General features: G+C 31.3%; 2 long non-coding RNA genes across 2 annotated transcripts; both read left to right on the top strand.

The window, feature by feature from the left end:
* The first annotated feature begins 9,468 nt into the window (after positions 1-9,468).
* LOC135847921 (uncharacterized) lies at positions 9,469-11,292 on the top strand. The gene is made up of 2 exons (XR_010559271.1): positions 9,469-10,021; positions 10,634-11,292. It is a non-coding gene; the product is annotated as an uncharacterized LOC135847921 (long non-coding RNA).
* A 244-nt stretch (positions 11,293-11,536) lies between these two features.
* LOC135847920 (uncharacterized) lies at positions 11,537-13,144 on the top strand. The gene is made up of 2 exons (XR_010559270.1): positions 11,537-12,470; positions 12,742-13,144. It is a non-coding gene; the product is annotated as an uncharacterized LOC135847920 (long non-coding RNA).
* The last annotated feature ends 1,679 nt before the right edge of the window (positions 13,145-14,823 follow it).

The following is a 14,823-nucleotide window of genomic DNA, read 5'->3' on the forward strand; positions in this document are numbered from 1 at the left end:
TAAAGAGTTGTTCGACGAGTGACTAATATTAAAGATGTTGATTGGTATGGGAATGAGGGAGGGGGGGGTTGAAAATTTTATATTACCAATGACAAAATATGAGTCTAGATAATTTTCTAAATTTCCAAAACCAGAATTTTTTTAAAAATTTTTTTGTTAATTTTACCAAAAGAATTTGTTGGGCAAAAACTCACCAGATGAGTGTTTTTTGATGAGTAGTGGTGTAATACGTACTTGAATCTACTTTGAGAGGTATTTTTGAATCCAAATTTCTCAACTAAAAATATCCTGATAAATTTCTGAATTTTTAAAAACTTTAATTTAACATTTACATCCCTGTTTTGAGGCGACTTCAGCTACTATGATCTTGAATTTTATGATTGGAATTATTGAGGTTGTAGATATTTCAATTTTGAATTATGTACTTTATAGACCTCTAGATTCGGTAAAGAAAGGGGTTTAAATCCAAATAAATCTACATTTTGAGAGATTTTTCGTAGAATTAAATTCCGACGTTTTTGTGCTGAAAATTTGAATACAAAAATTAGAATTACTTACCTAGAAGGTTTTGTATTTTGGGCCAAAATTGTAACAAATTTTGTAAAATTTCTCTAGCGATTCAATCACTGAACTAATTTACCTGAAAATGTTCAAAATTGAGAGATTTGATTTTGATGAGCAATTTTAGACCGAAACCAGAGAGTGGAACCGAAGTCGTTCGATTTTGATTTTTATTCATTTTTTCCCCCAAGTATTTTACTTTTGGTTCTAGAGTTGATGGTTTTTAATTTTCAATACTACTTACCTATTTTGATTTCAATTTTGGACTTTGGTCCATGAAAAAATTTGTAATTCTGATCACATTCCCTCCTTATGAGGGGATGAAGTGGGAGGGGGAGGAGGAGGGGGTTGAATTAGGATACAAATGTTTAAAAATCGAAAAGAAAAAAATATTTGGAAATCAATTACTTACCTACTGAATTTCAGCACATATTTTTGAATTTTGATAATTACCTTTTCACATCACGTCCAGAAGTAAAAAGAAAAGAAATCAGAAATTATTCTTAAAGATCATGTAAAGTCGAGAAATCGTTGGAAAAAATTCGAGGTTCGTACATACTTATCTTGGATTTTTTTTGTTTTGTAAAAAATACAAAAATTTCCCTTTCTTATTTTTGCCAAATTTCAGATTTTTTAATATTTTTTTTTACAAATGTATGAAAATTTAAAAGCATAAACATTATTGTTTAAATTCAAGTTGTACCTATAATGAGCTGAAATTCGGCTTGAATTCTATTTTCGACTTTCTGAATCGATTGGCGATGTTTTCGAGCCATTCTAAAGGCTGGAACGAATTTCTGGATTTTTAAGTTCTTGAAAAATTACCATAAAATAGGGCCAAAATGAAATTCAGTACCTTATAAAGTTATAATAAGCTGAAATTCGGCTTTAATCATATTTTCGACCTTCTGAATAGACTTATGGTGATTTTAAGACATTTTAAAGGTTGCAAAAAATTTCTGGACTTTTCAGGTTTTAAAAAATTACTATAAATGGGGCCAAAATGAAATTCAGTACCTTAAATTGAAGTTGTAAGGAGCTGAAATGCAGCTTTAATCCTATTTTCGACCTTCTGAATGGATTAATGATGGTTTTAAGCCATTTTAAGGTTGGAAAAAATTTCTCGATTTTTCAGTTTTTAAAAAATAGCCATAAATGAAGCCAAAATGAAATTCAGGCAAGATTCGCCATCTTTGTGAGCCTTATAGATCGATTTAACCATAAATTTCCAGAAACTGTCCCTTTTAGTTCAAATTTTGATTTTTTTGACATTTTTATTTTAGGAAACTAAAAACTTTAAATTTACTGGAGGCTCCAGAATGAGTAATTCAAAAGGGTCGTCAATCGATTTTGGTGGCTAAAAATGGAGGTTTAGGTGAACCTTATTTCAACTTTTTATTACGTAATAGGTTGACATAATGTTTGATTGATTGACGATGACTTTATTTTTTTTACGGTCAAAAAACTGCTGGAGAAAATTTTTAATTTGAATGTGTAGACAATGACTTTGAAAAAAATGTTGCTAAATCAATTTTACGAGTGCTGAATTTCATTCTGGCTTATTTATTGTGCCTAATTTTTTTAAAGAAAGAACTAGAAAATTTGAAAATCTGCTGGAGGCTCCAGAATAGATTGAAATTACCACCGCCCGTCTGAAATCGCATATAGACCTAATTTCAGATTCTTATGTCGAGTTGATCTTTTTTTTTTTTTTTTTTTTTTCTAAATAAGAAATAAAACCGATCTTAAACTTTAAAAAATTGGCAAAAATTGAAAAATGCTGAAATTTGCCCTGATTTTGGAAAAAATCTTTGTTTTTTAGAAACAAAATTAGATTTATACCTTGATGTGAAAAAAATTTCATAATCAAAATACAAAATTTTAGTAAAAAGGACGTTGCGATAAGGCCATTTTTGGCCCCAGCTAGTTATCGACTCAACCACTCTTAAAATGCTATTATAAATGTCCTAAATACAAATTTGTGATTAGTTAACCCAAAATGACCATTTTTTGGGCTTCAGGGGTTCCCAAAGTTGTTAATGAAAATAGAATTTTAGGAACCACTGAGTTTTCAAAAACTTTTTTACGTAAAATATCTGTTTGAACCTGATAAACATTATGCCAGGCGATTTTTCTGTTTTTGACCCTCGAGGACAGAAATTTAGGGGGTTTTGATATTTGAAAAATTTTGGAACCCCCATTTTGAACCTACCCCTTTGAGCCCCGCTAAAAAACTTTTTACAGTTTATTAGTATCTGAAAGACCTCGATCCTACCAAATTTTGAGCTCAAGAAAAATTTTTGCTGGTACTCAAAAATCCAATTTTCCAATTTTTTGTAATTTCGATATTTTGGGAACCCCTGTAAAACTAGAAACCTGCGATTTGCGCTAAATTTAATGTTTTGAGGTATATAATTCAATAATCTATATGAAAAAGTTGAATTAAGCTCCCTGTATATTCGTAATTTTGAACCCCTTTTTTAGAGCCCCCCACTTTAGGCACCCCTAAAAAAGGCGTTTTTGCATATTTTTTCAAATAAATTGAAGAATTCATATTTGAAACACATTAAATTTTTTAAAAAATGCTGAAGATTTTTGTAACAATTTTTCAAAATTTTTGCTTCTTAAATGCATCTTGAAAATAGAAAAAAATCCATAGGGGAGAAAAAGAAAAAGGTAAAAAAGAGTAAGAATTTATACCAAATATTCTAAAAACTTGTGGTATTTGACCTTTTGGACTTTTTGGAGGCTCTTATCTTATACTTAGGTATATACTTGCAGGTGAAAACTTTTTTTGTTATTTTTTTTCTGTCTCTATCTCTAAATGTTGTTAGTTTTTATCAAAGAAATCCCCTAAAAATTTTATTCTTCCCGCACTTGAAATTAAGTCATACCAAGAAGCTCTTCCCGTCCTAAATTCTTTTTAAAAAAAGGAAATTTCAAGTTTTTACATGTTGAATTTATTCCTTTTTTTTTCAAAAAAATCAGAAAAACTCTATTTAGATCAAAAAGTGAAATTTCCCTCTCCAGAAAAAAAATTGAAATTTTCACATTTTTACATTTTAATTTTTGAATCAGAAAATCGCCATTTTTCAATAGTTATTACCCCCCTTCCATTTCCTTCAAATCATAAAAAACTGAACTTGGGTCTCCTCAAAAAATTAGAAAAATCAAAATTTGCATGTTTTCGCGTTCTGATCCTTGAATTTGGTTAATTTTCAATTGATTTCTTCTACTGCTTGACTGCTCGATGGAGTTTTTTTCCTTGAAAAGGGAGTTAGGTATGTAGAAGAATTTAAAAGTTTTCGAAAATTAAATTTTTTCTTGTTTCATTTTTCCAGGTTTAGGAGCTCCATCATATTTTCATTTTTTTTTTTTTTTTGAAATTGGGGCCTTCTAACATGATTTTTTAGACTCAAGAAAAAAATGAAAAATGGGGAATTATTTTCTTATAAAAGTCAAGAATTTTAGGGGAGGGAGACAAAAAAAAACCAAGATTGGTATTATAGAATAAAAACTACCCTAAATGCGATAAAAAAAATTAAAAACGTGAATTTTCTAACGAATTTTAATTGAAAGCAATAACATTTTGTCATATCAAACGTTTAAAATAAATAAACAAATAAACAGAAAGCTTAAATTTTATCATCAAAACTAATCAATAAAATTTGAAAGATATCAACTCTTCCTCACGAAGTTTTGCCTAGTTAAAAAATATTGGTAGGTACCTACTTAATAAAATTTAAACACCAAAATACAACTCATTCAACTAGACTCGCCATCGATTTCCTCACTCGAAAGGTACCCATCACCATCTTTATCCATTGCAGTGAGTTTTGCATCAACTTCGGTCTCCGATATTCCAACATTAGGCTGTTTCCTGTAAACGTAGAATTTCGCCTCGGTCAAATTCAAATACCCGTCTCCATCTGTATCGGCAGCTTCGATAATAAAATCAGTGACTTCTTCATCGGCCCCATTATCAGAATTGGTGTCGAGATCGGTGAATTCTCCACTATCATTTTGACTTTGACGCTTTCTGCGCTCGTTTTCGCAGCTTTTCTTGCAATTGCCTGTTCTGCAACCTTGTTTGCATTCGCATCCGAGGATGTTGCATTCGCCAATACCGCAATCACGTAGATCAGAGATGCAATCTCCGCAACGGTCGTTACCAACGCTTAGTATTGTGCCATCTTTTCCGCATTCTAGTAAAAATTTACGTTCGCAGCAGACACTGTTCACTTCGTGGATGTAAACTAAGTGTGAAAAAAATAACGCGAATGGTACCGAGGAGAGCATTTTTGCGGAGAACATTTTTGATTTTCGAACACTTTGACTCGCGAATACGGTTTCACGGTAGTTGCTTCGTATTCTGAGTTAAAATAGGAATCTATCGACGAATTATTTTAAAATATCTGTCTCAAATCACGTATTTATGAAGACACTAATCTTCTTATTTGTATTAGCTGAGATGAGAGATAGATAACTGTCATCATTTGGGGAAATTCGTAGAACCACTCTGACTGGTATTAAGTTTTAAATTTCAGCAGTTTTTCAAATGATGGCAGATACGAGTACCTATATTTACTTTATTTAAATTACCTACTTATGTACCTACGTTTGACCTTCGAGGTATTTTTTCATCGTCAATTTCCCCAAAAATATTCTAATCAGATTTATCATGCTTTTTCAATAAATTAATGACCTACAACGTGCCAAATTTTATTAGCCAATTAGATTCCAGTACCATTTACTTAATTATTAAGTAGTTACAAGGTGTTCTAAAAATCTCGATCTCGTATGTATTTATTTTGCAGGAACATTTAGGTATAATCAGTATTTTCTTAGGTGGAAATTTTTTCCAAAATATTTTTAGAACTGTCAAAAACGTGAGAGGATCAAAGGTTTGAGGGAGTGAGACAGACAGGTGACCATTCGCTTTTTGGGATTTTTGGGAAACTGACGGTGAGACAGGTGAAGAAAGTTGTAAGATTTCATAATATAAAAAACCAGGGGAAAAAATAAAGATCCTGACCTTTTCAATTTCGAAACATTTTTAATTTGAGAAAAACATGGTTAATTACCTACCCCAATAGATCATTCAAAATCAAAAATACCTACTCAAAAAATTTGAATTTCATCAAGTTCGATTTTTTTTGGTAACTTTCAGATTATATTTTTTTCTTCACTTGAACTTATAAACTGAAAGCCCTAATTTTTATGACAAATGGAAAAGTTAAAAGCTTTGTTATTTTGTCGAAAACTCCAGAGAATCTATAATGAGAGGGGGAGGGGGAAAGTAAGAAGAAATTGAAAATGAGACTAAACACCGTATTCATTTTTAGATCCTCCGAACGTGAATTTGATATCATTTTGGCAAAATCCTCAAGGGAGTTCTTGGGAGGAAGGGGGGTCTTAGCCCTTATTAAAGCTAGAAAGCTGATTTTTTTCAAATCGAAAGCTCTCGACAAGTACTTGCTTCTTGAAATAGGGCGAGGCACCAATTCTGATTTTAAAAGCACCAAATTTATGGGGAGTAAATCCTAAAATCAAGATTCAAAAATTTCAAAAAAAAGTTTCCTAATTTTATTTTAACTTCAAATACAAGATTTGGATTGATTTGGCCTCATAGGATCTTAGATATGACCTAAAAAACAAATTTTTCGAATTTTTTGACTCTTTTCGTCAGTACTATTTTGAAAAAACTGAAGTACAACCTCAACATAATATACCTACTTTGATGTAGAGTATCTTTAATACCTGGTGAAAATTTGAACCATTGGGCCCTCCGTGGAAAGGAGTCATTAATTGATAAAAATTAAAAATGCTTACTCGTACGATGAAGGCAAAAGTCAAAAGTTCTACGAATTTTCATTAGGCCTCTATTGAAGCTAGGAAACTGGTTTTTTTTCAAATTGAAAGCTCTTAACCAGTACTTTGACGGAAGTATAAATCGAAGGGCCTATTTAAATTTTAAGGGTCCCTAATTTCGGGTAAGGAGTCCTAAAATCAATATTGAAAAATTGTGGGGAAATGTTTTATTTCAAATTTATAAATTGCATTTTAACCTCGAATCACAAATTTGAACGAACTTGGTTTCATAAGAGCCGAGATATGCCCCAAAAACCAATTTTGGGGCCCCCTGAAAAGTTCTGTGGATTTTCATTCAGCACATACTTATTCGAGCTAAAAATCTGATTTTTTTTCAAATTAAAAGTTCTTAACCAATACTTTGAAGCTAGAATAAATCGAAAGGGCCTATTTTCATTTTAAGGGTCTCAAATTTTGAGTAAGGGATCCTAAAATCAATATTGAAAAATTTTGGGATTAAAAAAAAATGTGTTTTAACCTCAGATCCTAAATTTGAACGGTTTTGGTCCCATAGGAACCGAGATCCCAACCCTTCCTCCCAACCAAATTTTGGGCCCCCTGCAAAGTTTTATGAATTTTCATTCGGCACCTATTCAAGCTGAAAAGCTGATTCTGTTTCAAATCGAAAGTTCTAACATATTACTTTAGTTCTAACCAGTACTTTGATGGATGAATAAATCGAAGAGCATATTTTTATGTTAAGGGTCCCAAATTTCGGGTAGTGGGTCCTAAAATCAATATTGAAAAATTTTGGGATTTTTTTATAAATTGTGCTTTAACCTCAAATTCCAAATTTGACCGGATTTGGTTCCATAGGAGCCCAGATATGCCCCAACAAATAAATTTTCGAACCCCCTGTAAAGTTTTGTGAACTTTCATTCGGCACCTATTCGAGCTAAAAAGCTGATTTTTTTCAAATTAAAATCTTTCAACAAGTACTTTGCCGGAAGAATAAATCGAAGGACCTATTTTTATTTTAAGGGTCTCAAATTTCGAATAAGGGGTCCTAAAATCAATATTGAAAAATTTTGGGAATAAAAAAAAAATGTGTTTCAACCTCAAATCCCAAATATGTACGGTTTTGGTCTCACAGAAACCGAGATACCCCCCCCTTCCAACCAAAATTTTGGACCCCCTGCAAAGTTCTATGAATTTTCATTCGGCACCTATTCGAGCTAAAAAGCTGATTCTTTTTCAAATCGAAAGCTCTAACCATGTACTTTGACGGATGAATAAATTGAAGAGCATATTTTCATGTTAAAGGGTCCCAAATTTCGGGTAGTGGGTCCTAAAATCAATATTGAAAAATTTTGGAATTTTTTTTATGAATTGTGCTTTAAGCTCAAATTCCAAATTTGACCGGATTTGGTTCCATAGGAGCCCAGATATGCCCAACAAATAAAATTTTGGACCCCCTGCAAAGTTTTGTGAACTTTCATTCGGCACCTATACAAGCTGAAAAGCTGATTTTTTTCAAATTAAAAGCTTTCAACTTCAACAAGTACTTTGCCGGAAGAGTAAATCGAAGGGCATGTTTTCATCTGAAGGGTCCCAAATTTTGGGTAAAGGGTCCTAAAATGAATATTGAAAAATTTTGAGAATTTTGTGTTTTTTTTTATAAATTGTGTTTTGACCTCAAATTCCAAATTAGAACGGATTTGGTTCCATAGGAACCCAGATATGCCCAAAAAAAATTTTGGACCCCCCTGCAAAGTTTTGTGAACTTTCATTCGGCACCTATTTGAGCTGAAAAGCTCAAATTTGGTAAATAAAGGAAAACCTAAAAATGCACATAAAATATTATCGAAAAAAAAGTCATTACTGAACTGCAGCGTATTAAACATAAATCCGAAATTTGAACCGATTTGGTCCAATAGGGGCCAAATAATCTTTTCAAATTTTTAAAATATCGGGCCTCAACGATGGCCAAATGGACTCAAATAAATGTGCAAAAAATCTCAATAGGTATATGGGATTCAAAAATTTGAAATGTGCTCATTCTTGATATTTTTCATACTTAAAAAAAATGAATTTGGGTTAAAAATCAGTATTTTCTCTCCCTCTAGTCCCAGTAAAGTAAAAAAAAGGTTTGAAAAAACTCCAAAAAATGCATATCTCGAAAATGTTCCGTACTTACATGTGGAGATTATTCGCATATTTTGGGAACCATTAAATGCAGGTTTTCAAGTTTTTTGACCCTTTCTACTCTTTTATTAGAACTATACTTAAAGTGGTTTAATTCCATTTTAAAGCGAAGTATGATTTGAAAAATTGTTTAAAAATTGGAAGTCTCTGATCTTAGCTCATAAACGATTGAAGGTGTGGAATTTTCGACTGTACGTGCATTTGAGCCCATTTGGCCACCATTCCATACCCTCAGAGAAATGGAAAATTTTTCTGGGAACTGTAGATTGTTTGGAAATTGCGAAATTTTGGTTTCCCAGAAGTTCAATTTTGTATAGGACAATTTTTTTCTCCAGATGCAGAATACATCAATCGATTCCTCTCAGATTTTTACTTTTACACTGAAATTTGAAATCAGATTCAAAAAAATTCCACTCGATTTATTTAATTTAGAGAAATTGATGTACGAATGATTTTACTGAACGTACGCTCTTCTTATCTCGTTCAAGTGTTCAATTAGTTTTTTTGTAGCAGCAATATTTTGACAAATAGATTACGATTTTTTCATTCTATTTTAATGTTTTGTCAACAGCTTATGCCTATCCCTTTCGAAAAAATTCAAAGGCTGAGGGAAAATATTAAAATCTTTCCGAAAAGGCTTTCATTCAAATTGGCTATTAAAAATGATCGAAGTTGGGTACTTTTGGAAAATTTCGTTTCAATTTAAATAATCATTTTAAATCTTTAAAAATTTCACCTAAATCGAAAAATTATTTCGAGCAGCTGAAATTTTGAAATATACTTATTGCAACAAAAAATGTCACCTTCACCTTCTCACCTGTTGGTTTTGGAAATTAAAAAAATGCATTAAATATTTTCCTCAAAAGAATGACGAGTTAAAATTTTAAAAAAAATTATGAAAACTTCGTTAACTCTCTAATTTGTACAACTCAAAAAGCATACCGATAAGATGAGTAGTTGAGCATTACCTCTATTAAAAAGGGCAATGCTCTCTTATCTCCTCTTAAATTTGATGATAGGATACAATGCACGAGTTTTATGTAGATTTAGACTAAAAGGTTGAAGTTGAAAGCAATAAACCAAGAGGTATAATGTGAGTGCCTATTAACGTTTAATGCCTAATTTAATAATCAAGGAAGTCCATTTTTTTTTTTTTTAAATAGAATTTCAACTGAATTATAGGACCTATTTGTAAACTATTAGAATATCTATCGAAATCACGTAAAAATATCGTGTGTAAGATAAGAATTGTTCAATAATTTGAGAAAACATTTTTAATCAGACTTCAATTTATTATTGTATACTTTACTTACCTTGTACCTACCTGAGGAGTTCTTCGCTGTTCCAAGTATATCGTAGTCAATCGTCAATCGTATAATTTATTTGTGTGGAATTAAATCTGTGTAAGAAGATCGGATATCTAACCAGAAAGGACAAATATTTGGTGAGTAAATTTAATAGTCAACTTTGTAATGGTGATATTTTTAATTATTAGATAGATTTTTCATTCGAGAGGAGGGAACGGGAAATTAAAATTAAAATTAAAATTACCTACCTAATACCAAGTTCAATTTTTCATTTAAAATTTTGCTCAAAAGTATTTTTTTCAGTGTTTTTAATTAGTGTGCAATAATTTCCAATTATTTTTCATAGAAATTAATAGGAACCTATTATTATTTCTGTACCTACTTAGGCATTTTTCAACTACAGGGTGCCCAGAAATATCGAGCACCCCTAAGAAAGTTTTCTACTAAAATACTTTGGTTGGTCACAGTGAATGATAATAATGATAGCACATGATTGGTTGTTGGACTGGAGAGATAACATTCCACCAACCATATGCATCTATTTCTTTCTTAGGGCCTAGGGGTGCTCGATATTTCTGGGCACCCTGTAGGTATACCTACCTATCGAATTTTTTCAAATACAAAGTAAAATGTTCAAACATTCTTATGAATAAGCTAGCTCCAGCCTTCTTGTTAGGTCCAGCTTTGTCTGATTATGAGTAATAATAAATATTCGATTATTAATTTTGGAATTTTTTCATCTGTTTCAGATATTGCAGCTTGATCTTCGAATTATTCGTTTTGCAGTCAAAGCTTCAACATGAACTTCAAACTATTAATATTTGCAACCGGAGTCGTGTTACTTTTTGGTTTTTCTCAAATAAGCCTGGCTTATGCAGAACCTTCAGTATATGGACCGACATACGAAACTTTGGAAGGATGTAATGGAGATTGTCCTTCTTATTGCGAGAATAGAGGGCAGCATCATAATTCTTGCATCCAGATCGGAAAAGGCAATTTTATATGTGTTTGTGCCGAGATGCCAGCACCGACTTATTAATTTTGCAGAGCGGTTGGTGAGTCAAATTAGTATCAAGATGGATGATGATTTTTTTCTTTCTTAAATGATCATTTTTGAAATAATTTTTTAATAAATTATTTTTAATTTTGTCTCGTTTTCATCTCTTTTTTTTTTTATTTGTAATTACTAATAGGTATATATTTTATAAAATTATTCGAAAAATTGTAAAAAAAAAATTCAAAAAGTTGTGGGTTTAAATTCCTTTGATTAAGTTGGGATTTTTATTTTTCAGAAGGTACAAGTGAAAGTACCTATTAATCTTATCAGTAGGGCTAGGATTTTTATGATAATGCTTTTTTTTTTGTAGCAACACCTTATACGGCATAAATATATTTTCTTTGCGTTTCATTCCATTCTGAGGCGAATGGTGAAAGTTGATAGTGCTTTTTTTTGCTTTTTTTGGGTGTAAATGCTTTAAAATGCTTATTTTGGGCCAAAAAGGCAGAAATTTTGCTTTTTTGAGGCTTTTTTTCGTCGTTAGCGCTTTTTTTGGTAAAAAATTGGTAAAATTGAAGAAACTAGTTCCCAAAATACAAAAACTTATCAACTTTTTGCACATTTTTGAAAAAAAATTTTTTGAAGAAAGATCAGTTTAAAAAGCGAGGGAGAAAAAACTGAAAAATAACAGATTCAGTTTTCATTTTACAACTTTTATTTTATTTTTTTTTTCTAATTTTTAGTTTTACTTAGTTTTTTTCATTTTTTTTTTTCATTTTCTTCTTTTCGCTCATTTTGGTTCATGTTGTACATATATTTAAGGGAGGTATCTTGCTGGGTTTGAAAAAACCTTCATTTTGATATGTAACATGGTATGATTTGATAGCGCTTTTTTTTGCTTTTTTCTTACATTTTTAATGCTTTTTTATAGCGCTTAAAACGTGTTTGATAGCGCTTAAAAATCCTAGCTCTACTTATCAGTAACTGGAAAAGAATTGAAATTTTGTAAGGATGATGCATAGAATCATAAACATTTTTAAAATAGAATTTAAAAAATCGAAAAAATAGCGTTTGCTTAATGAAATTTTTATGGCCATTTTTGAATGTTTAAATTTCACAGAAAATTAATTTTTTTCCCAATTTTATAAGGCGAAAATCATAATACAGTATCTACTTTGAAATTTGATCACTGAATACGAGCACATTGCATAAGTTCAAGTTTGTAAGGTTATAAATTAGGAGGAAATAGGTAATAACTCGGTTAAGGTATCATGTTAAACAGCTAATTTAATGATCACAATCGGTGAGTCATTTCTATAGCGTATCACCTGAGTGACCTGAGTACCTTTACTCTGCTCTTGTACCCGGAAAAGATTAGAATTATTTCAAAAGCCCGAAGGTAAATATATCGCAAGTGTATACTTGGCCTAGGTGAGTACAATATAAAATTAGAAAATTTGATGATAGCTGAACATTTACGGTTTTATCTCCTTTTTGAATTTTACGTCGTGATTAATCGAACAATTGACCAGTAAAAAATAAATTGGCACGAGAAAATTGGATACCGAATCTGAGAAGCTGAATATTTGGTGAGTAATTCCAAACTATTATTTTCGTACCTAAAAACTTTTCTCGTCAACTCACGTAGAATTAGATCAACTAAAAGAGTAGGAAAAGGTTAAAATAATAAAAATATTTCGAAATTTTTTGATCAAAAATTTTTTTTGCAATGTGTAGAATTCGTGTTCGATAAAAATAATTTTTAAATATCTAATGTTTTTCAATACGAAAATCAAATATTCACTCATTTCATAAATTTTTGCTAATTTTATCGTTGTATTTTTTTCCCACCTGTTGCAGAACTTGCTGCCAAATCTTCGAATTACTCGAACGTTTTATTCCATTTCTGAATCCAGGATTCTTAAACATGAATATTTTTAACCTGTTAATATTCGCCACCGGAGTCGTTTTACTGCTTGCTTTTTCTCAGGCAACTCCTGACACAAATCAGAAAATGCCTTATAAGGTGTTTACCAGAAAAATCGATTGTTTGAGAACTTGCGTTGATTACTGCGAACTCCACGGAATTCGTAAATATCATTGCCCTCTCACTGAATACAGAGGATATATGTGTTCTTGCAGAGATCCAATGATGTACGAATGATTTTACTGAATGTACGCCCTTCTTATCTCGTTCAAGTGTTCAATTAGTTTTTTTGTAGCAGCAATATTTTGACAAATAGATTACAATTTTTTCATTCTATTTTATAGTTTGTGTTTATTTTTTGAGTAGGTACATTTACTATGTACCGAAAGGTTCTGTGCGTAATGTGCTTAGTTCTTGCTGCAGTGAAAAAGGTTATACTTTAATACGGTATTGGAAATGTATTTGGGTAAGTAGTAATTGTTGAACGAGGGGTACCTATCTACTTATCTGAATAGGTGCATTATATGTATAAGTATAAGTAATCCTGGAAAAATGTCAAAAGCTTCGAAAATTTTGACAAAACGTGCAAGATTTTGGAGTAATCAATCAAGGTTTAAAATTATGTCAACTTTCGTACAAAAAAAATAATTTTTGAGCAACAAAATTACTGAAAGGGTATTCCTGGTTAAGATAGGTGAAATGGCCCTAATCTCAGATTTGGAAAATCATGATGGATTATTGTTGGGTACCTCCAATAAAAATTTTCGAGCGGAATTTCCGCCCCCCAACCCACCCCCCTTGGTCAGTATAGCCAAAAAACGTGTTTTTTGCGAGAAAAATTCTGTATTCATGAGTAGCGGGGAAAAAATTTTGGTACCACGCAGAATGTGTAGGGGAAGCCTGGGCCTTTCAACACGATTTTTTTCAAAAATTTTTATTGTAGTGGTGGGGGTCAAATTGACAAAAGAAAACTTTGAAGCGCCACAGCTCCGGAGTGAAGGGTACTACACAAAAACTGTTTTGGCCAAAATATGTTGTTTTACAAGTACTTTCTTCCTACCGATCCGTAAAATTATAATTTTGTCTGCAAAAGGCTCGTATTTGCAAAAAACCCTGAAAAATACGCGTTTTTCGCGTTTTTTTTGCAAAATTATGCAAAATATGCGAAAAATGTATGGAACAAAAAATATTGAGCGTCGAATTTCACCCTAGAAAACGTGTTCATAAGGTTGTCAAAACGCTGATCTACTGAGCTAAGCGCGCGCACACATATCAGATCTTTGCAGCATGTCACGTTGGTCATGTCGCTACATAGTATGGGGCGAAAAATTGCTACTGCAAACTTGTCAAAAATTCCTACCTTCGCCAAAATTATCAAAAAAGTCACTTTTTGGTGAAATAAAAAAACCCTAACTTCTATCGAAATTATCAAAAAAGCAATGTTTTTGGTCATAATTGTCGAAAAATACGTTTTCTTCTGAATGACATTATCAAAAAATCCTAATATTTTTTGTAAAAATGAACGAAAAGACCTGTTGTTGTCCAAAATTTCAAAATTCCAATTTTTTTGCCATAATTATCAAAAAATCGTGACTTTTTGTAAAAATTGTCAAAAAAGTACATGTTTTACGCCAAAATGTTCAAAAAATCTCATCACCAGAATATGTAATTGTAAAAAAAAGTCTCATTTTCGCCAATATTGTAAAAAAAATTATTGAAAAATCACAACTTTTGACATTTCTAAAAAAAGTCCCGTTTTTTGCCAAAATTGTTAAAAAAATACCTTTTTTGACGTTATTAAGAAAGTCATAATACGTATTTTTGCAGAAATGACCAAAAAACTTTGTTAGTAGCCAAAATTTCAAAATTTCTCCTTCTTTTGCCAAAATGATCCTAAGAAGTCCGTGCTATGTTTTTTGCCAGAATTGTCTGCAAAGTTCTGTTCTTGCCTAAATTGTCAAAAAAATCTCGTTTGCGTCAGAATCGTAAATAAGTTCCTTTTTTGTCAAAATTAT

This window comes from Planococcus citri, chromosome 5 (genome assembly GCF_950023065.1).
Source record: "Planococcus citri chromosome 5, ihPlaCitr1.1, whole genome shotgun sequence".
Lineage (NCBI taxonomy): Eukaryota > Metazoa > Arthropoda > Insecta > Hemiptera > Pseudococcidae > Planococcus > Planococcus citri.